Genomic DNA, 23,971 nt, shown 5'->3' with positions numbered 1-23,971 from the left:
CGCATTTTTCTGGGGTCTTTGCCACCCTTTTAGTATTTTATTTGATCCTTCATATCCACTTTTCTGGACAAAATGACAAGGCAGAAAAAATAACCACAAACAAAAGAACAAGAGGCAGTACTAAAGGCTTGGGACCTAATCAACACAGACATTGGTAATATGTCAGGCCATGAGTTCAGACAATAGGTCCACACCCCGTCACCTAATAGTAAAATTTACAAGTCTTAGTGACAAAGAGAAAATCCTGAAAGCAGCCCAGGAAAAGAAGTCTGTAACATACAATGGTAAAAATATTAGATTGGCAGCAGACTTATCCAGAGAGACCTGGCGGGCCAGAAAGAGCTGGCATGATATATTCAGAGCACTAAATGAGAAAAACATGCAGCCAAGAATACTCTATCCAGCTAGGCTATCATTGAAAATAGAAGGAGAGATAAAAAGCTTCCAGGACAAACAAAACCTGAAAGAATTCGCAAACTCCAAACCAGCTCTACAGTAAATATTGAAAGGGGTGCTTTAAGCAAAGAGAGAGCCTAAAAGTAGTAGATCAGAAAGGTACAGAGACAATATACAGTAACAGCCACCTTACAGGCTAATAATGGCACTAAATTCATATCTCTCAATAGTTACCCTGAATGTTAATGGGCTAAATGCCCCAATCAAAAGACACAGGGTATCAGAATGGATAAAAAAAAATAAAAAACATCAATATGTTGCCTAGAAGAAACTCATTTTAGACGCGAAGATACCTCCAGATTTAAAGTAATGGGGTGGAAAACAATTTACCATGCTAATGGGCATCAGAAGAAAGCTGGGGTGGCAATCCTTATATCAGATCAATTAGATTTTAAGCCAAAGACTATAATAAGAGATGAGGAAGGATACTATATCAAATTCAAAGTGTCTGTCCAAGAAGAAGATCTAACAATTTTAAATATCTATGCCCCTAACGTGGGAGCAGCCAACTATATCAACCAATTAATAACAAAATCAAAGAAACACATCAATAATAATAATACAATAATAGTAGGGGATTTGAACACTCCCCTCACTGAAATGGACAGATCATCCAAGCAAAAGATCAACAATGAAATAAAGGCCTTAAATGACACACTGGACCAGATGGACATCAAAGATATATTCAGATCATTTCATCCCAAAGCAGCAGAATACACATTCTTCTCTAGTGCACCTGGAACATTCTCCAGAATAGATCACATCCTGGGTCCCAAATCAGGCCTCAACCGGTATCAAAAGATTGGGATCATTCCCTCCATATTTTCAGAGCACAATGCTCTGAATCTAGAACTCAATCACAAGAGGAAAGCTGGAGAGAACCCAAATACTTGGAGACTAATCAGCATCCTTCTAAAGAATGAATGGGTCAACCAGGAAATTAAAGAAGAACTGAAAAAATTCATGGAAACAAATGATAATGAAAACACAATGGTTCAAAATCTGTGGAACACAGCAAAGGCAGTCCTGAGAGGAAAATATATAGCAGTACAAGCCTTTCTCAAGAAACAAGAAAGGTCTCAATACCCAACCTAACCCTACACCTAAAGGAGCTGGAGAAAGAAAAATAAAGAAACTCTAAACCCAGCAGGAAAAGAGAAATCACAAAGATCAGAGCAGAAATCAATGAAATAGAAACAAACAAACAAACAAAAAACAATAGAACAAATCAATGAACCTAGAAACTGGTTCTTTGAAAGAATCAATAAGATTGATAAACTCCCAGGGGCACCTGGGTGGCTCAGTGGGTTAAAGCCTCTGCCTTCGGCTCAGGTCATGATCCCAGGGTCCTGGGATCGAGCCCCGCATCGGGCTCTCTGCTCAGCAGGGAGCCTGATTCCTCCTCCTCTCTCTCTGCCTGCCTCTCTGCCTACTTGTGATCTCTGTCTGTCAAATAAATAAATAAAATCTTTAAAAAAAAAAAGATTGATAAACTCCTGGCCAGATTAATCAAAAAGAGAAGAGAAAAGACCCAAAAAAATAAAATCATGAATGAAAGAGGAGAGATCACAACTAACACCAAAAAAAAATACAGACAATTATAAGAACATACTATGAGCAACTCTATGCCAACAAATTTGACAATCTGGAAGAAATGGATGCATTCCTAGAGACATATAAACTACCACAACTGAACCAGGAAGAAATATAAAACCTGAACAAGCGCATAACCAGTAAGGAGATTGAAACAGTCATCAAAAATCTCCAAACAAACAAAAGCCCAGGACCAGACGGTTTCCCAGGGGAATTCTACCAAACAGTTAAAGAAGAACTAATACCTCTTCTCCTGAAACTGTTCCAAAAAATAGAAATGGAAGGAAAACTTCCAAACTCATTTTATGAGGCCAGCATCACCTTGATCCCAAAACCAGAGAAAGATCCCACCAAAAAAGAGAACTACAGACCAATATCCTTGATGAACACAGACGCAAAAATTCTCACCAAAATACTAGCCAATAGGATTCAACAGTACATTAAAAGGATTAATCACCACGATCAAGTGGGATTTATTCCAGGACTGCAGGGTTGGTTCAATATCCGCAAATCAATCAATGTGATAAAACACATTAATAAAAGAAAGAACAAGAATCATATGATACTCTCAATAGGTGCTGAAAAAGCATTTGACAAAGTACAGCATCCCTTCCTGGTCAAAATTCCTCAAAGTATAGGGATAGAGGGCACATACCTCAATATTATCAAAGCCATATATGAAAAACCCAATGCAAATATTATCCTCAATGGAGAAAAACTGAAAGCTTTTCCGTTAATGTCACGAACACGGGAGGGATGTCCATTATCACGACTGCTATTCAACATAGTACTAGAAGTCCTAGCCTCAGCAATCAGACAACAAAAAGAAATTAAGAGGCATCCAAACTGGAAAAGAAGAAGTGAAACTATCATTCTTCGCAGATGATATGATACTATTTGTGGAAAACCCAAAAGACTCCACTCCAAAACTGCTAGAACTTGTACAGGAATTCAATAAAGTGTCAGGATATAAAATCAATGCACAGAAATCAGTTGCATTTCTGTACACCAACAACAAGACAGAAGAAAGAGAAATTAAGGAGTCAATTCCATTTACAATTGCACCCAAAACTATAAGATACCTAGGAATAAACCTAACCAAAAAGGCTAAGAATCTATGTGCCTAAAACTATAAAGTACTCATGAAAGAAATTGAGGAAGACACAAAGAAATGGAAAAATGTTCCATGCTCATGGATTGGAAGAACAAATATTGTGAAAATGTCTATGCTACCTAAAACAATCTACACATGTAATGCAATCCCTATCAAAATACCATCCATTTTTTTCAAAGAAATGGAACAAATAATCCAAAAATTATATGGAACCAGAAAAGACCTCGAATAACCAAAGGAATATTGAAAAAGAAAGCCAAAGTTGGTGGGATCACAATTCCGGATTTCAAGCTCCATTACAAAGCTGTCATCATCTAGACAGCATGGTACTGGCACAAAAACAGACACATAGATGAATGGAACAGAATGGAGAGCCCAGAAATAGACCCTCAAATCTATGGTCAACTAATCTTCGTCAAAGCAAGAAAGAATATCCAATGGAAAAAAGACCGCCTCTTCAATACATGGTGCTGGGAACGTTGGACAGCCACATGCAGAAAAATGAAATTGGACCACTTCCTTACACCACAGACAAAAATAGACTCCAAATGGATGAAGGACCTCAATGTGAGAAAGGAATCCATCAAAATCCTTGAGCAGTGGGGCGCCTGGGTGGCTCAGTGGGTTAAGCCACTGCCTTCGGCTCAGGTCATAATCTCAGGTCCTGGGATCGAGTCCCGCATTGGGCTCTCTGCTAAGCAGCGAGCCTGCTTCCCTCTCTCTCTGCCTGTCTCTCTGTCTGCTTGTGATCTCTCTCTGTCAAATAAATAAATAAATAATCTTTAAAAAAAAAATCCTTGAGCAGAACACAGGCAGCAACCTCTTCGACCTCAGCCGCAGCAACATCTTCCTAGGAACATTGGCAAAGGCAAGGGAAGCAAGGGCAAAAATGAACTACTGGGATTTCATCAAGATCAAAAGCTTTTGCACAGCAAAGGAAACAGTTAAAAAAAACAAGAGACAACTGAAAGAATGGGAGAAGTTTTTGCAAACGACATATCAGATAAAGGGCTAGTATCCAAAATCTATAAGGAACTTAACAAACTCAACAACCAAAGAACAAACAATCCAATCAAAAAATGGGCAGAGGACATGAACAGACATTTCTGCAAAGAAGACATCCAGATGGCCAACAGACACATGAAAAAATGCTCCACATCACTCAGCATCAGGGAAATACAAATCAAAACCACAATGAGATATCACCTCACACCAGTCAGAATGGCTAAAATTAACAAGTCAGGAAATGACAGATGCTGGTGAGGATGCAGAGAAAGGGGAACCCTCCTACATTTTTGGTGGGAATGCAAGTTGGTGCAACCACTCTGAAAAACAGCATGGAGGTTCCTCAAAATGTTGAAAATAGAACTACCCTATGACCCTGCAATTGCACTACTGGGTATTTACCCTAAGGATACAAACATAGTTTTCGGGGCGCCTGGGTGGCTCAGTGGGTTAGGCCGCTGCCTTCGGCTCAGGTCATGATCTCGGGGTCCTCGGATCGAGTCCCGCATCGGGCTCTCTGCTCAGCAGGGAGCCTGCTTCTTCCTCTCTCTCTGCCTGCCTCTCTGCCTACTTGTGATCTGTGTCTGTCAAATAAATAAATAAAATCTTTAAAAAAAAAACAAAAAAAAACATAGTTTTCTGTAGGTGCACGTTCACCCTAATGTTTATAGCAGCAATGTCTACAATAGCCAAACTATGGAAAGAACCTCGATGTCCATCAACAGATGAATGGATAAAGAAGAGATGGCATATATACACAATGGAATACTATGCAGCCATCAAAAAATTTGAAATCTTGCCATTTGTGACAACGTGGATGGAACTAAAGGGTATCATGCTTAGTGAAATAAGTCAATCAGAAAGACAAATATCATTTGATCTCCCTGATATGAGGACGTGGAGATGCAACATGGGGGGTTAGGGGGATAGGAGAAGAATAAATGAAACAAGATGGGATTGGGAGGGAGATAAACAATAAATGACTCAATCTCACAAAACAAACTGGGGGTTGCTGTGGGGAGTGGGGTTGCGAGATGGGGAGGGGTTTATGGACATTGAGGAGGGTATGTGCTATGGTGAGTGTTGTGAAGTGTGTAAACCTGGTGATTCACAGACCTGTACCCCTGGGGATAAAAATATATTATATGTTTATTGGGAAAAAAAAGAAAGAAAGGATGAATACCCAACTTTTGTAGCAACATGGACGGGACTGGAAGTGATTATGCTGAGTGAAATATGTGAAGCAGAAAGAGTCAAGTATCATATGGTTTCACTTATTTGTGGAGCATAACAAAAAACATGGAGGATATTGGGAGATGGAGAGGAGAAGGAAGTTGAGGGAAATTGGAAGGGGAGGTGAACCATAAGAGACTATGGACTCTGAAAAACAACCTGATTGTTTTGAAGGGGGTGGGTGGGTGGTTGGGGGAACCAGGTGGTCAGTAATAGGGAGGGCACGTATTGCATGGAGCACTGGGTATTGTGCAAAAACAATGAATACTGTTACACTGAAAAAGAAATAAATAAATAAATGTAAAAAAAACCCGTAAATTTTGGCATTCTTTTTAAGTGTTATCCTCATTTATGTGACATCTAATCATTCATGCTCAGAAAATTTTTAGGGCATGGAAATGGAAAGGATAGTTGAACTAAGTGAGGCCAAAATAGAATAAACGGAGAATCAGATTTGAAGGACAGGAAGTTGAATATCACAGTGATTGGAGAATATAACAATGTTAATATTGTGTTAGACATAGGTTCTATTTAAAATTGAGGTCATGAATTTCTTTATTACAGTGTATTTAAGAAGCATTTGTTGGTTAAGTTCTTAACGACTGCTTTACCTGCTGGTTCCTTAAAGAGTAAATAAAAGGATTTAGCATTGGGGCAACAGAGGTATTGGGCACAGCTATATCCTTGGTCAAACCCACTCCTTCTTTTGCTGAAGCTTTGACATACATGAAAATGCAACTTCCATAAGAAATAGAGACAACAATCATGTGTGAGGAACAAGTGGAAAAGGCCTTTTTCCTTTGTTCAGCAGAGGGGATTCTCAGAATCGTTTTAAGGGTGAATACATAGGAAAGAACCACTAATATTAAGGTTACCATGAGTGTGAATACTGCAAGGAAGAACCCCATGAGTTCTAGGAATGCTGTGACTGTGCAGGAGATAAATAGCATAGGAGAAGAGTCACAAGTGAAATGGTCAATGATGTTATAGTTGCAGAAATCCAGTTGAATTCCCATGATCACAGGTAGAAAGATAATGAGAAATCCAGCTAGCCAGGAACTAATTACAAGCTGGTTGCAGACTCTGCTGTTCATTATTGCTGTGTAATGCAATGGCTTGCTGATAACTATGTACCGATCATAAGACATAGCTGTCAAAAGAAAAAATTCTGTTGAGCCAAGGAGTATGAAGTAAAACACCTGTGCCATGCAGGAATTATAGGAAATGGTCATATCTCCTGTTATAATGCTGACCAGAAATCTAGGAATACAAACTGTTGTGAATGAGATTTCTAGAAAAGAGAAATTCCTAAGGAAGAAATACGTGGGAGTTTTAAGGTGAGGATCTACCAGAGTGAGGGTTATAATTGTCATGTTTCTGGATAAACTCAGTAAATATGTGAAAAATAGAAATAGAAAAATAAAAATATTTAGTTTGGGGTCATTTGTTAATCCCAGAAGAATGAACTCTTTCACGATGTTTGATTTTTCATTTCTTATTGCTGACTTCATCCAAGTCTATAAATGAAAACAAAAAGCAATCATTTTTGTGAGTTCAGGATTTTTTTTTTAACACTTCTTCTGGTTTAAGAAATATGTAAGACATATAATGGAGCAAGGAATTGTCCATCAAATTGTATTGAATTTTGAAAATATATATGATCCAGCACAAAGAAACTTATGCCTACTACCTTCCTCTTAGACCACTAGCCATTTAACATTGAGTAAGTCACTTGGTAGGTCTCATGAACACATCTGTATATGAAAAATATACTTAGGGGCACCTGGATGGCTCAGTGGGTTAAGCCTCTGCCTTTGGCTCAGGTCATGGTCTCAGGGTCCTGGGATCGAGCCCCACATCGGGCTCTCTGTTCAAGCAGGGAGCCTGCTTCCCCCCCCCCACCTGCCTTTCTGCCTACTTGTGATCTCTCTGTCAAATGGATAAATAAAATTTAAAAAAAAGAAAAATATACTCAATCAAATGTTTTACTTTCTGTTAAAAATTTGATCATATGTGTTTGGAAACTATAATACATAAGATATTTTTTTTTTCTATGAAAGTATTATACTATGACCACATGTTATAATGAATTTCCTCAAAAAAGAACATTTGAAATTTGCTTTTCAAATAGTTTCTACAATTTATTTGAGATGTTTCATATCAGTCCTACCTAAGTAGAGAATTAATAACTTAACAAAAGAATCAAGTTTATAAAATCTGAAATTTATATAATCCTAAACAAACCAAGAATTAAAACTTTTCCTTTCTGAATTAAATAACAATCTACTACTTTTTAGAAGATATTCAAAGAGAAACATTTAGGTGATTTAAGTTCCAAATTGATTAGCAAATGGAAAAAAATAAGTGAGGTAAGAAATGAAAAATATATTTATAGTTAAATAATCTTCTGTGCTAACAGTCTGCCTTCTCAAGTCCAAATACTCTGTTGCCTTAGTTTCATTGAGTGTCAGTGTTTGAGTCTTTCCTTCTGGAGCATTTTATAGACTTCACAATTTGTTTCTGCCTTTAATTTCATTACACAAGAAGCTATTTCTGCAGTGTGTAGGTAGAATTTGGCAGGATGATCCTGGTCACAGAGAAAGATGAAACATATTGAAGAGTACGTTTAGGAAAAAGTTTATTCCTGACATTGGGGAGACCCTCATAGAAAGTTGACACAGCCCCAGTTGCTGGTAGAAGCTGCAAGCAAAGTATTCAAGAGGTTCTGTAACTGGTGATCCAGGAAACAGTTGGTGACACAGTGGAAACAGGTTTACAGATTGTTTCATGTAGTCAATCCATGTTTAGTTTGAAAGGCTGAGACTCAAATGGTCTTGCAAAAGTTTTTCATTGGGTAGCAGTATCTCTGGCACTATGCCATTGTTTAGGAGTCAAGCCTGAGGTATGGAGAGGGGGACCAGCATCAAAATGGGCCTCTGCTCTAAGTTTCTGCCTGGTACATGGAGAACTAGAGACTGAGCTTTCCTGGAATGTGGGTAAGACTCTCAAATAAATTAAAAGTAAAAGAAGGAGAAAAATGTGGGATTGAGGCAGTAGTTACAGTGAAATAGGCAAACAGAGATGACAAAGTTGTATATTTTGCTGGTTAATGAAGTGAAGCTCTTCTTTCAAAAGAAGGAAAGGCTCATGCCATGAGTGATAATCAAGAAATAACAGTTATAGGAAGAGGTCATCTACATAGGAATGAAAAAAAAATTTTTTTTAAGAGAGAAAATCCTTAAAATGTAGGGAACTATCCTAAGTTACAGAGTCCAAGAACCAGCATTTAGTATCTCTTATTTTCCAAAATTTACATGAAAATAAAAATATCCTAACTCTAGATGCTTGGGAGACCTATTAATACAACATTTTACCTGACTCCCAGTAACTTTGGTAAAATAATGATGAATTGTAATTTTTTAAAAAACAAAAAACAATAAACAAAAAAACAAAAAACAAAAAAACAAACAAACAAAAATCTTATTTTTCCCTTCCAGTGGGAAAAGTTTTCCAACTCTTGTTACCAAAACAGACTGGTTTTATCTGCCCTCTCCGCCCCCCTTCCCCCTCTCAAATAGTCACAGTAGATTCTTGCAGGAAAGCAATTAATTGTCTCTGGAGAGAGATGTTCGTGAGGAGTATATTCTAAAGTTTAGTTGAATAATTTTAAATAGGTAGCCTTGGGAAATGTTTCTTTAATAAAATAAGATGTCAGAGAGGTGTAGAGGTACAGAGAATAGCAGTGAGGTAAAAAAACAGTCTTAGAATTTTCATATTGTCAATGTTGTATTATTTCTTTAAAAGATTTTATTTATTTATTCCAGAGAGAGAGAATGAGAGAGAGCATGAGAAGGGAGAAGTCAGAGGGAGAAGCAGACTCGCTATGGAGCTGGGAGTCTGATGGAGGACTTGATCTTGGGACTCTGGGATCATGACCTGAACTGAAGGCAGTTGCTTAACCAACTGAGCCACCCAGGTGCTCAATGTTATGTCACTTTTACCTGAGATACATGTTTGCTGAGGCACTCTAATCCAATTACATGTAAACTTGTGAAGAAGCAGAAAACTGCAAGAAGAAAGGGCCACAAGGATATAAAATGTTCTATTCAAATATTTCGTTCATAAAAATATATTGACAATAAACAAATAAACAGTCTATTTGGAGTATACCAAAAAACCCCACAACTTTTTGCATAGTGAAGGAAACCATTAACAAAATGAAAAGGCAACCTCCTGAATAGGAGAAGATATTTACAAATGATATATCTATAAGGAGTTAATATACTAATACATAAAGAAATTATACAACGCAACATAGAAAACCCCCAAATAACCCAAATAAAAAATTGGACAGAGATTCTGAATAGGTGATTTTCCAAAAGAAGTTGTACAGATGGCTAATAGGCACATGAAAATGTGCTCAACCTCATGAATCATCAGGAAAATACAAATCAATACCACAATGAGATATCACCTTACAACTGTCAGTATGGCTAGAATCAACAAGGTAAGAAACTCTGCTGGTAAGAATGTGCAGGAAAAGAGAATCCTCTCATACCCTTTGATCAGAATCTAAATTGTGGCAGCCACTGTGGAAAAAAGCATGGAGGTTCCTCAAAGAATTAAAAATAGAAATACCATAAGATTCAATTATCTAACTACTGTATGTTTATCCAAAGAAAACAAAAACATTAAATCAGAAAGATACATGCACCTCTCACTTATTGCAGCATTATTAACTATAGCTAAGATATGGAAGAAAGCCAGTGTCCATTGATAGAAAAATGGAAAAAGATGTGATTATATATATGGTGTCATTTATTTCACTAATTCTGTTTTCGTGGCTTCTAAGCTATTTGTTCTAGGCTTCTTCCTGATCTTTTTTCTCTGTTTGTCCGCCAGATCACTATTCTATCTTCTGTCTCAGTTACCCTAGCTTTTAGAGAATTTAGATTTGATTGGAACTCATTGAGAACACTGTGAACATCATCCCTGATGGCTTTCACTTCTGCCCTAGTCAGAATTATTGGAATCCTTGAAGAGGAGGAAAAAGCAAGAAGACTAGAAGATATAGTTGAACAGATTCTCCATGAAATTTTCCCAATCTCATGAATGGAACCAGCATTCGTGTACTAGAGGCAGAAAGGTTCTCCCCCAAGATCATAGAATCTAGAAAGACCTGAAGACACCTGATAGTGAGAATGATGAATCATAATGTAGACAGGAGCTCTTGAAAGCAGGTAGGACAAAGAAATTCCTTACGTGCAGAGGAAAACCCATCAGAATAATGTCAGACCTGTCCACAGAAATCAGGGAAGCCAGAAAGGGCTGGCAAGATGTATTCAGGGCACTAAATGAGAAGAACATGCAGCCAAGAATACTTTATCCAGCAAGACTGACATTCAAAATAGATGGAGAGATAAAGAATTCCTGAGATTAGAAAGGTTTTAAAGAGTATGCATCCACCAAGCCGACACTGCAGGAAATATAAAGGGGGGGGGTTTATAAAAGAGGAAAAATCCCAAGAATATCATTGAAAAGAAATATATGGAGACAATCTATAGAAACAAAGACTTCAAAGGTAACACAATGTCAATAAAAATATATCTCTCAATAATCACTCTCAACGTGAATGTCCTAAATGCACCCATTAAATGATACAGGGTTGCATATTGGATAAAACTACAAGACCCATCCATATGTTGTCTTCAAGAGACCCATTTTGAATCTAAGGATACATCCAGACTGACAGTGAAGGGATGGAGAAGCATCTTTTATGCCTATAGGCCTCAACAGATGGCCAGGGTAGTGATTCTCATATCAGAGAAATTAGATTTTAAACTAAAGACTGTAGTCAGAGATACAGAAGGACACTACATCATTCTTAAAGGGACTATCCACCAAGATGATGTAACAATTGTAAATATTTATGCCCCCAATATGGGAACAGCCAATTACATAAGAAAACTATTAATCAGGATAAAGAGTCATATCAGTATGAATCATTTATAGTAGGAGATCTTAACATGCCTCTCTCAGTCATAGACAGATCATCCAAGCAGAAAATCAATAAAGAAACAAGTACAATGAATGACACATTGGACCAGATGGACCTCATAGATATATACAGAACATTCCACCCTAAAACAACAGAATACTCATTCTTCACGAGTGGACATGGAACCTTCTCCAGAATAGACAACATACTGGATCACAAACCAGGGCTCAGCCGATACCAAAAGATTGAGATTATTCCCTGCATATTCTCAGATCACAATGCTTTGAAGCTGGAGCTCAACCACAGGAAAAAGTTTGGAAGGAACTCAAACACCTGAAAGCTAAAGACCACCTTGCTTAAGATCAACCAGGAGATCAAAGAAGAACTTAAACAATTCATGTAAACCAATGAGAATGAAGACACTTCGAACCAAAACCTATGGGATAGAGCAAAGGTGGTCCTAAGGGGTAAATACATAGACATTTAAGCCTCCCTCGAAAAAAATGAAAAATCCAGAATATACCAGCTGTCTCTATACCTTAAAGAACTGGAGAATCAACAGCAAATTAAACCAACTCCACACCCAAGAAGGGAAATAATCAAGATTAGAGCAGAGATAAATCAGACAGAAACTAGAGATATAGTAGAATTCATCAATGAAACTAGAAGCTGGGTTTCTGAAAGAATCAATAAGATCGATAAACCATTGGCCACACTAATCCAAAAGAAAAGAGAGAAAGCCCAAATTAATAAAATTATGAATGAAAGGGAGAGATCACAACTAACACCAAGGAAGTAGAAACAATCATCAGAAGTTACTACCAACAGTTACATGCCAAAAAGTTAAGCAACCTAGATGAAATGGATGCATTCCTGGAAAACTGTAAACTTCCAAAATTGAACCAGAAAGAAATTGACAACCTGAATAGACTGATATCTAGTAAGGAGATTGAAGCAGTGATCAAAACCTTCCCCAAAACAAGAGCCCAGGACCTGACAGATTCTCTGGGGAATTCTACCAAACTTTCAAAGAAGAAATAACACCAATTCTCCTGAATCTTTTTCAAAAAATTGAAGCAGAAGGAAAACTTCCAGACTCTTTTTATGAAGCCAGCATTACCCTGATCCCCAAACCAGGCAAAGACCCTACCAAAAAGGAGAATTTCAGACAAATATCCCTGATGAATATGGATGCTAAGATTCTCAACAAGATCCTAGCAAATAGGATCCAACAGCACATTAAAAAGATTATCCACCATGACCAGTTGGGATTCATCCCTGGATTGCAAGGATGGTTCAACATTCAGAAATCAATCAATGTGTTAGAACAAATCAATAAGAGAAGAGAGAAGAACCACATGGTCCTCTCAATTGATGCAGAAAAAGCACTTGACAAAATCCAGCATCTGTTCCCAATTAAAATGCTTCAAAGTATAGGCATAGAGGGAACATTCCTGACCTTCATAAAATCTATCTATGAAAAACCCATAGCAAATATCATCCTCAATGGGAAAAACCTCACAGCCTTCCCGTTGAGATCAAGAACATGCCAAGGATTCCCACTCTCACCACTCTTGTTCAACATAGTATTAGAAGTCCTAGCAACAGCAGTCTGACAACAAAGAGAAATAAAAGGTATCCAAATTCGCAAGGAAGAAGTCAAACTCTCTCTCTTTGCAGACGACGTGATACTTTATATGGAAAACCCCAAAGACTCCACCCCCAAACTACTAGAACTCATTTAGCAATTCAGCAATGTGGCGCGGTACAAAGTCAATGTACAGAAATCAGTGGCTTTCTTATACAATAACAATGAAAACACAGAAAGGGAAATTAGAGAATCGATTCCATTTACTACGGCACCGAGAACCGTAAGATAATCAAAGACATAGAGGATCTGTACCCGAGGAACTGCAGAACACTCCTGAAAGAAATCGAAGAAGACACAAAAAGATGGAAGACCATTCTATGCTCTTGGATTGGAAGAATAAGCATTGTTAAAATGTCTATACTGCCTAGAGCAATCTATACTTTTAATGCCATTCCGATCAAAATTCCACCAGTATTTTTCAAAGAGCTGGAGGAAATAATCCTAAAATTTGTATGGAATCAGAAGAGACCCTGAATTTCTAAGGAAATGTTGAAAATGAAAGACAAAATTGGCAGCATCATGTTGCCTTATTTCAAGCTTTACTACAAAGCTGTGATCCCCAAGATAGCATGGTACTGGCATAAAAGCAGACCTGTAGACCAGTGGAACAGAGTGGAGAGTCCAGATATGGACCCTCAACTCTATGGTCCAATAATCTTTGACAAAGAAGGAAAAAATATACAGTGGAAAAAAGACAGTCTCTTCAATAAATGGTGCTGAGAAAACTGGACAGCTGTACATAGAAGAATGAAACTCGACCATTCTCTTACACCATACACAAAGATAAATACAAAATGGATGAACGACCTCATTGTGAGGCAGGAATCCATTAGAATCCTAGAGGAGAACATATGCAGTAATGTCTGCCTGAAATCAGCCTGAGATCATAATTATACATGTCTGGATCTCTACAGCGGCAGAAGATGCCAGTGGGCAGGTAAAGCAGAGTGGGAATATCGGACTGATATTGGAAGATAAATAAAAGGGGGAGGGAGCCACCAGAGGCAACTGATTGGAAAGTAATACCCCAATACCAGAGTGCCCTGAGTCTGGTGACCAGAATTAACTTGGAGTCTGGTTGAAAGCACTCAAAAAGAGCAAAGGATCACAGGGGGAAATTGCGGGAATTGGGGCAGTTAGGGACAGGGGCTTAAGTCCCCAGACCCAGGACAGCCTCCCTGGCACTGAGCCAGAGAGAGTGTGTCAGAGAATCTAGTTCTTGGTCCCTGAGCCACTAGAGTGACAAAGAACGCGTGGGGTCTGGCTCCTGTGAGGGGCTGGGAGCTTTGCCAGATGGCAGAATGCTGCTCCACGCTATCAGAGCCTGAGACACGTGCCCCCCCCCCCCCCGGGAGAGTGCACGCAGGTGCCAGCCAGGTGCTCTTGGACCCACCCAGAAAGACCAGGCATTCCCAGCCTGGGCCAGTGGGAAATTCTCAGTTTGTGATCACTGCTTGGAAACTCTCTGGTGGTCTGGAGCTGCCCAGATAGCTGCCACTGAAGTGGTTTTGGGTACAAGCAGGAGATCCTGCATCCCCAGGGACTGCGACTCAGAACTTCTTTTTGAGAGGGAGATCGGGGTGCAGTTTGCTTTCCTCCAAACCTCCAAAAACCATCAAAAGCTGTCAAGGCAAGAGAAAAAAAAAACAACAACAAAAGAACAAACAAACATAAAAACCTCCAGAGAACAAAAGCCTGAGAAACCGGTTTTCTCAGAGCCCACCCCTTTGAGGAGGACTTAACTCAGGGAATATCATTGACTGAAAACCCACGTGGCAGGTCCCTCCCCCACAAAACCAACCAGGAAAGAGAAAAAAAAAAAAAAAGATGACAAGAGAACAACCACCACTACTTCATTGATACTTTGGTATTCTATAATAGTTCCTTATTTCTACACTTCTTAGTAATGCGTCAAACCCTCCCCCCTTTTTATATATTCAGTCTACTACAATGTGAGGTTATGCTTGGCACAAGTTGTATTCATTAGAATACAGGTTAACATGAGAGACTATGGACTCTGAGAAACAACCTGGGGGTTTTGAAGGGGTGGGGTGGGAGGTTGGGGGAACCAGGTGGTGGGTAATAGGGAGGGCACATGTTGCATGGAGCACTGGGTGTTGTGCAAAAAACAATGAATACTGTTACGCTGAAAAAATAAATAAATAAACCATTAAAAGAAAAAAAAAATACAGGTTAACATGTTAACATCAAATCACTGAATTTCAAAGACCATGCCATTTCAATGAATTCTCCTAGTCAACATATGTATTTTCATCTCATCTCTTCTCTTTTCTTTTCTTTCCTTTTGTATTATGTTAGTTACCATATAATACGTCATTAGTTTTTGATGTAGTGTTCCAGGATTCATTGTTTACATATAACAGCCAGTACTCCATGCAATAGGTGCCCTCCTTAATGCCCACCACTGGACTCACTCGTCCCGCTATCCTTTTCCCCTCTAAACCCCTCAGTTTGTTTCTCAGAGTCCATGGTCTCTCATGGTTCATCTCCCCCTGTAATATCCCCCCACTTCACTTTTTCCTTACTTCTTCTAATGTCCTCCATGTTATTCCTTACATTCCACAAATAAGTGAAACCATATGATAATTGACACATTCTGTTTGACTTTATTTCACTCATCATAATCTCCTCCAGTCCCATCCATGTTGACTCAAAAGCTGGGTATTCATCCTTTCTGATGGAGGCATAATATTCCATTGTACATATGGACCATATCTTGTTTTTCCATTCATCTGTTGAAGGGCATCTTGGCTCTTTCCACAGTTTGCCTCTTGTGGACATTGCTGTTACAAACATTGGGGTACAGATGGCCCTTCTTTTCACTGCATCTGTATCTTTGGGGTAAAAACCCAGTAGTGCAATTGCAGGGTCATGGGGTTGCTATTTTTTTTTCTTATTTATTTGTTTGTTTATTTATTTTCAGCATAACAGTATTCATTGTTTTTGCACCACACCCAGTGCTCCATGCAATACGTGCCCTCTCTATTACCCTCCACCTGGTTCCCCAACCTCCCACCCCCCACCCCTTCACAACCCTCAGGTTGTTTTTCAGAGTCCATAGTCTCTCATGGTTCAACTCCCCTTCCAATTTCCCTCAACTTCCTTCTCCTCTCCATCTCCCCATATCCTCCATGTTCTTTGTTATGCTCCACAAATAAGTGAAAGATATGATATTTGACTCTCTCTGCTTGACTTTTTTCGCTCAGCATAATCTCTTCCAGTCCTGTCCATCTTGCTACAAAAGTTGGGTATTCATCCTTTCTGTGGAGGTATAGTACTCCATCGTGTATATGGATCATGTCTTCCTTATCCATTTGTCCATTGAAGGACATCTTGGCTCTTTCCACAGTTTGGTGACTGTGGCCATTTCTGGGTAGCTCTATTTTTAATTGTTTGAAAAATCTCCACACTGTTTTCCAAAGTGGCTGCACCAACTTGTGTTCCCAACAACAGTGTAAGAGGGCTCCCCTTTCTCCACATCCTCTCCAAAATTTGTTGTTTCCTGCCTTGTTAATTTTTGCCATTCTAACTGGAGTAATGTGGTATCTCAAGGTGGTTTTGATTTGAATTTCCCTGATGGCTAATGATGATGGACATTTTTTCATGTGTCTGTTAGCCATTTGTATGTCTTCTTTGGAGAAGTGTCTGCTCATGTCTTCTGCCCATCTTTTGACCTGATTATCTGTTTTTTTGTCTACCCCTCTATCTTTTATTCGTTACTCAGGATACTGAAAGCTGGCATTTTTATCCACTAATCTACTATCACTGCTCTCCCTTAATTCATTGTTATTACTCTTCTTTTAGAAGACCTCCTTCCACCCTATTGCTCACATCTGGATAAGGTCATTCTGTTTAGACTCTACATTTTTTTAATTTTATTTTTTTAATTTAATTTTTAAAAGTTTTTAATAAATGTATAATATATTTTTAGCCCCAGGTGTACAGGTCTGTGAATCACCAGGTTTACACACTTCACAGCACTCACCATAGCACATACACTCCCCTAGACTCTACATTTTTTTAAATATTTTATTTATTCCTTTGACAGAGACCACAAGCAGGCAGAGCAGCAGACAGAGAGAAAGGGGGAAGCAGGCTCCCCGCTGAGCGGAGAGCCTGATGTGGGGCTTGATCCCAGGACCCCGGGACCATGACCCAAGCCGAAGGCAGAGGCCCGAACCCACTGAGCCACCCAGGCGCCCCTAGACTCTACATTTTTAATGTATTACAAAATAATCAATCTTTTCCTTCCATATGCTTCTACCATACTTCAGATCACTTTGATCTCATTCTCAATATGAAAACTTTATACTCTCACTGGAGTTCCTGTCTCCTGTTTTGATCATTTTAATACATTTTCCTCACTGCATGATAAGTTCTGAGATGCCACCTCAATTCCTATAGCCTAGGCAGACTGACTGCATCTCCTCTGTGTTCCTATATCCATCATCCCTACATCACAGCTGCATTGAATAGCTTCTTTACTGTTTGTCACCCAATTAGACTGTGACAATCTTGAGAGAAGGGGCCATCTTACTAGGTGGACTCAGATCTTATCAACTCAGATCTTATTGCATTTTTGGAATATGATAGTTTCTCAGTATAGTAATTAAACACACAGATATTTACAAAGACCAGAATATATTCTTTACTTCTATTTCAAATTTCTACTTAACAAAAGTCCTGTTATTCCTGTGGTTCATTTAGAAGATACTACACCAATGTTAAAGTTTCTTTCTTTAATATAAGAATTTGTATCATGCTCCTTTGACTATTTGGTGGCCTAATTTTTGAGTATTAGAGTATAGTCCCTCAGGCTGGGTGTTTAATCCTCTCTAGTGATCACAACTCCATGGAACTTTTCATTTAAAATCTAATATAGACAAATAACTATAAGCTTATGATGTCCTTAAAAAGTTCTAGATATGAGGTATTGATAATTTTCTGTTGTATTATATTTACTTGAACCTGTTAGTAGAAAGTGTCTCTTTTTTTTAAGATTTTTATTTATTTACTTGACAGAGATCACAAGTAGGCAGAGAGGCAGGCAGAGAGAGAGGAGGAAGCAGACTTCCTGCTGATCAGAGAGCCCAATGTGGGGCTCGATCCCAGGACCCTGGGATCATGACCTGAGCTGAAGGCAGAGGCTTTAACCCACTGAGCCACCCAGGTGCTTCAGTAGAAAGTCTCTTAATTATGTGGGGGATACTCTTCAATTTTACTGACAGCATATAGGCAAACTTGTTAGACTGTAGTCCAGGTAGACTAGAATTAGCATTTCTGTTGGATGGTATGGTATTAGATGGCTAGTTTCAACCAAAGCCTGTTCTTGGATTCCTTGTTTGACAGAGTGGTCTCAGATGGAAACTTTGTTACAAAAAGTAGCCTTCTGAATTTCTGGACATTATCAGAGAGGACAAACACTGAAATACATCATGGGCAAAAAACTTTTTAAATGTTCTGCAGTTGCACACTTGAAAAATCTGCAGTAGCCTATGTGAGAAACATGGAACTGTCACCCAGAGCCCACCCTCCTTTATTCTTACATTCATCTTCCTTTCATTCCCTATTATAACTTCCAACAAAAGTTCCTGCTGATCTTGGGTATTATCTCATGATGCAAAGCAACCTTTTGTCCTTCTAGTTACTTTGCTCAGAATCATGCCTCAGAAACATTCTGACAAATAAATTATATTGCAGTTGTAACTTACTAATTTTTGTTTAATATAACTAGGCAGGTCAGGGGTGGGAGGTTGGGGGAACAGGTGGTGGATAATGGGGAGGGCACGTTTTGCATGGAGCACTGGGTGTTGTGCAAAAAAGAATGAATACTGTTACGCTGAAAAAATAAATAAAATGGAAAAAAATTTGTTTAAAAAAAAGGTTTTCTTAGGTGAAATATCAACCAAGTTTTATTAAGTGAAAAGATGTAATTGTACAATTTAGATTGCATGTGTGAGTGTGAGTGTGTGCACTTATATTGGCAATTAGGGCAATAGTTACCGCATTATATGCCTATCAAGTCTAACCATTTTATTACTCACACATGTAACCAGTTCATAAAGCAAGCTTAGAAACTTCTTCATTTAATTCCATGATTAATATTCTTGGAAAAGAAATGGGATTCTGGAAATGAATTTAATTTCTCATATTCTTATGAACTGTCTAAATTTTTAAAAGTACACACACATACATAAACATGTGTCTGTATATAAACGTAGAGAGTTAGATGATAGATAGATGGATAGATAGATGATACACACAGTTAGGAAAATGACAAGAAATATATTAATTATTTTTCCAAATTTCATAAAAGAAAATAATTGATTTGAGAAATATGAACATACTTACACTTTGGTGTCTTGTTCATGCTCCACTTTTTATCCACACAGATCCTTAGTAGAACTTACAGTTAAATAAGAACTATCAGTAGTGACATGGATATAATGTAGCCTCACTTTCTCACATTCATTCAAAGGTAGCAGTGGATATGCATACACAAAGGTAGCAGTGGAAATGCATACACAAGCTATATAAATTTTTATATCTCTAGGGCTAACATTTATCATGAATTATGATATCTGTCTAATTGAAAAAAGAATCATTTCTTCATAATCTGACTGGCTACATAGAAGGAAAGACTAGTAAATGGCAAAGGAAAACTAGAAATTCTCTTTGATTTTTGAAAAGTTGATGGTTTGACCAAAGAATGTTAGCATGGGGAGGGTTTCTGAAAGTTTCACCAAGATAGGATTGAGGATGATTTACATATTCAAACTGTTATATAGGTAAGATCAACTAAGTTAAAAGGAAAAGTATCTTTGGTGACCCTACTTTAAAGACACTCAAGGATGTAAAATATAACTAATATAGAAAAATAAAACAAAAGAAAAGCTAGCTGATGCATGTGGGAATTGGGATAGCGTCCTTAGAGATTATAAAATGCATTAATAATACAAGATACATTATCAATGTATTGTCTTTGCCATTATCAATGTATTGTCTTTGCCAATTTGATGATCCAAATAATATTTTGTTCTTTTGTTCACTTTAATTCACATTTTTATTGCTAATGATATACAGCAATTTTGGTATGTTTATTGATATTTTATGATTTATTTATAAACATACTATTACTCTCCTTTCATTATTTTTGAATAAAAGTGATTCTTTATCCTTTTCTAAAATATTCACATATATTCAGGATATTAACTCTGTGCAAGGCTTATGTATTACAAATCCAATTTATTGATTTGTTATTTGACAATTAATATAATTTAGGGTGGTGGTGGTATACAGAAAATTTTTGTTACTATGTGGTAAAATATATTTCTTTTGTCTTATTATTTTTGAATCTGTTGTCATTTCTTGAAGGCTTTGCTTATTCTGATCTTGTCATATATTTACTTGTATTTTCTTCTGATAACTTTATAACTTACTCATATTAGTATCTATACTGTTGGATTGTAGTTGGTATAAGGTATGAGCATTTAGAATTCCCCCCCCAAATGATTAGACAGTTGTTTTAATGCCATTTTTGGGACTGAGAAATATACAATCTGGGCAGAAAAACCTACAGTGATATGTTTGCACCTATTACACAAAATGTTAATTTTTATCAAAATGTTAATAATCTATTAAATAAAGTTGAAAATTCTGAAAAAAAAAAACACAAAAACCCAGCATTACATGGACTGATATTCTAGTTTCTCATATGGTAGGCATTTAATCTCAACATATTTGCCTACTAAAATAGTAAAATGTCAAAATAAAAATAAAGGTCATTTTAACAAGAAAAGTGTTCATGGAAATAATGAGATGTGATTAAATTCCTGCAAATAGATGGAGTTTTTTAAAGATGAGACTGAATAAGAGGACTTTGGGAATAAGCAGAGAAAGAAGAGAGAATGGATCCATAGACTGAAACTTGAACCAATCCAGTAGGCAGAAGTCAGAAAAATAAGGTGTGATCAGTAGATTGGCTCCTCTGGTATTTTGGAATGTTCTCCTTGGTTTTAGGCATGGTAATGCTGTCAAAAGCTTTTTAGGATCTTTCAAAGGACAAAGTTAGATTGAGATCTGGAACACAACAAGATTGCCTACTCTCACCAGTCTTGTTCAACATAGTATTAGAAGTCCTAGCAACAGCAATCAGACAACAAAGAGAAATAAAATGTATCCAAATTGGCAATGAAGAAGTCAAACTCTCTCTCTTCACAGATGACATGATTCTTTATATGGAAAACCCCAAAGACTCCACCTCCAAACTACTAGAACTCATACAGCAATTCAGTAACGTGGCAGGATACAAAGTCAATGTACAGAAATCAGTGACTTTCTTATACACTAACAATGAAAATACAGAAAGAGAAATTAGAGAATCGATTCCATTTAGTATAGCACCAAGAACCATAAGATACCTGGGAATAAAGCTAACCAAAGAGGTAAAGGATCTTTACCCGAGGAATGACAGAACACTCATGAAAGATATTGAAGAAGACACAAAAAGATGGAAAAAAATTAATTAAGAAATCATTAGTTGACATTGCTGCCTCTAATTCTAATCCACCATTCTGAATTATTTTCTCATTTGTATTTGAGTCTCCTCCCTCTCTTTCTCTCTATAGATTCTTAGTTTTCAACATCAAAATATTTACTAATTTGCCCAATGCTAAAATTTGTGTAAAGTGAAATCAGAATGACTCTATCAGTATCACCATCGGTAACAGACAAACTAAAGTTAAAGATTTTTCATCCCTTTACTCTTTAGAATATATCTCATGGACAGTCAGTGATCAGAGTATGACAGTTTAAAGAGTTACACGCTAATTATTTCTGCATCTTAGATTATTACCCCTGTTGTTTGTTCAGTGTGAATTGCTGTTACTTCATTTATTTCTATTTTTGCTCAATTGTAGGTTGTTTCCTCTTTAAACGTTGAAATACATAAAATATGGTTGAAAAATCAAAATTTTATTTTAAAGGTATATTCAAAAAGCTTCATGGGTTCATTTCTTGAAAAAGCTTTTGCATTTATGAAGTAAGAATGTCAAATTTTCAATCATATATTTATTTATTCATTCAAAAAAAAGTTCAGCACTTACATCCTAGGTGTGTCATCAGGCATTAGATTGTTGATTATTTTCTAAATTAGCCCTTTCATCTATCATCTATCATCTATCTATCTATCATCATCTATCATCTATCTACCATCTAGCACCATCTCTATCATCCTTATATCCAATTATCATCATCTGCCTGCCACCATCTATCCATTTACTTAATTAGAAATATTTCATAATGGTTTAACAAACTGCACTTTGGAATTAAAGATCTAGTTGCAATTCTGTCTCTATATAATTTCTAAACTTCATCATGAGTGTGAGCATGTAAACTGATTTACCTAATTCTTGTTTTTTTCAATGGCCAAAAAAGTTAATAATCATGTGTACTTTGCCTATAATGATGATTAATTGAATAATGTATGTATGTCAGTCATCATGGTAGTTCATGCATAGTAAATATTCAATAAATGATAGGTGTTATAATGATTAGCAGTATTTCAAAAAGGTTGAAGTTAGATGTACATTCTCAATCACTGAAGAAAATATTCATTCTCTAAGCATGATATTAAGCAGAAGTTCTATTTCTTTTCTTAATATTGAACACATCTGCTAAAAATAAAACAAGTAGAAGTATTTGAGTTAGGTACCCATATGTTGTTCTTCCAGTGATAGATTCATGTAGGAAGCCACGGTAAAGCTCGAGACGAGAGCCAAACCAGGCTCGGACTTGTGCCTCCTCCAATGTCTCACTGCCTGATTTAAGGCAGAGGATAATGGAGTTGAGTTGCATTTGAGAAAGAGCCTGTGCCGTGCACTGCTTGCTTGCCTACGTGACTTCTCACATGTCCTCTAGATATTTGACCTTCAAAACAACCCAGATGCACTCGTTAATCTTCTAGTGGTTCTTGCTGTCCTGTTAGAAGCTATGAGATAATCTTTCAAGTGTGTTTCTAGTGGATGATGTTTACCATCCACCACCTGGCGCTGGTATGTCTGTAGTGAAAAATATTATGAAGCTGGTGTGTGAACCTTTAATCCTGCAGCAACACTTAATAAGTCACCCTTTCACTGTAAGACTTCTATGTACTCTCTTGTTTTTACTAATAAAGCGGCATTTGGTGGAAATCATCCCCTGTGCTCCTCCTGCCCCCATCTCTTTGTCTCTTTGATTTCTTTTCACCATCCTCTTATCCTCGCGTTCATGATCGATTTGTCACGTGGGCCGTGACAAGTGGTGCCTGAACAGGGACAGTGAGCACAGGTCAAGGGAGCACCGGGCATACACAGTTAAGTAGTTACCGCCATTCAGGTAAGAGCGGGAGACAGCAGGAGTATATAGTGGGGCACTCTCAGTCTGTGGAACAGGATCTCTTTGTGACTGCATTACAGGCTCTTTTAAAACAAAAAGGGTCCAAAGTCTCAAGGAAGGCTTTGCAACATTTTTTTGAAATTATTTCAGAACATTGTCCTTAGTTTCCTAAAGAGGGAACTATAAATTTACAATTATGGCAGAAGGTAGGTCAGGAAATTAAAAATCAGTTAAAAATTAGGGGCCCCAATGCCTGCCCTGAAGGAACAATGAAAATTTGGGAAGTTATTAGAGAGGCTTTAGATCCTCAACATTCTATTGATCTAATTTCCATCGCCTCTCAAGAATCCTTTCATGACTTAATAGAGGAAGAAACTCAAAACATATATGAAAGTTTAGGCATCATAAATAATGCCCCCCCCCCACCTGCGGCCACACCTGACTTCTTGCCACTTCTACAGGAGGGTCCCTTAGATGCCCCTGATGATGAGGTGTCTTTGGATGACAATAAGGAAATTCTCTTTGC

General features: G+C 37.6%; 1 pseudogene; it reads right to left on the bottom strand.

The window, feature by feature from the left end:
• Positions 1 to 5,959: 5,959 nt before the first annotated feature.
• LOC123946430 lies at positions 5,960 to 23,441 on the bottom strand (annotated as a pseudogene).
• Positions 23,442 to 23,971: the final 530 nt, after the last annotated feature.

This window comes from Meles meles, chromosome 7, assembly GCF_922984935.1.
Source record: "Meles meles chromosome 7, mMelMel3.1 paternal haplotype, whole genome shotgun sequence".
NCBI classification, from domain to species: domain Eukaryota; kingdom Metazoa; phylum Chordata; class Mammalia; order Carnivora; family Mustelidae; genus Meles; species Meles meles.
The sequence above is the reverse complement of the archived record's forward strand: the minus strand, read 5'-3'. Positions and strand labels throughout refer to the sequence as shown.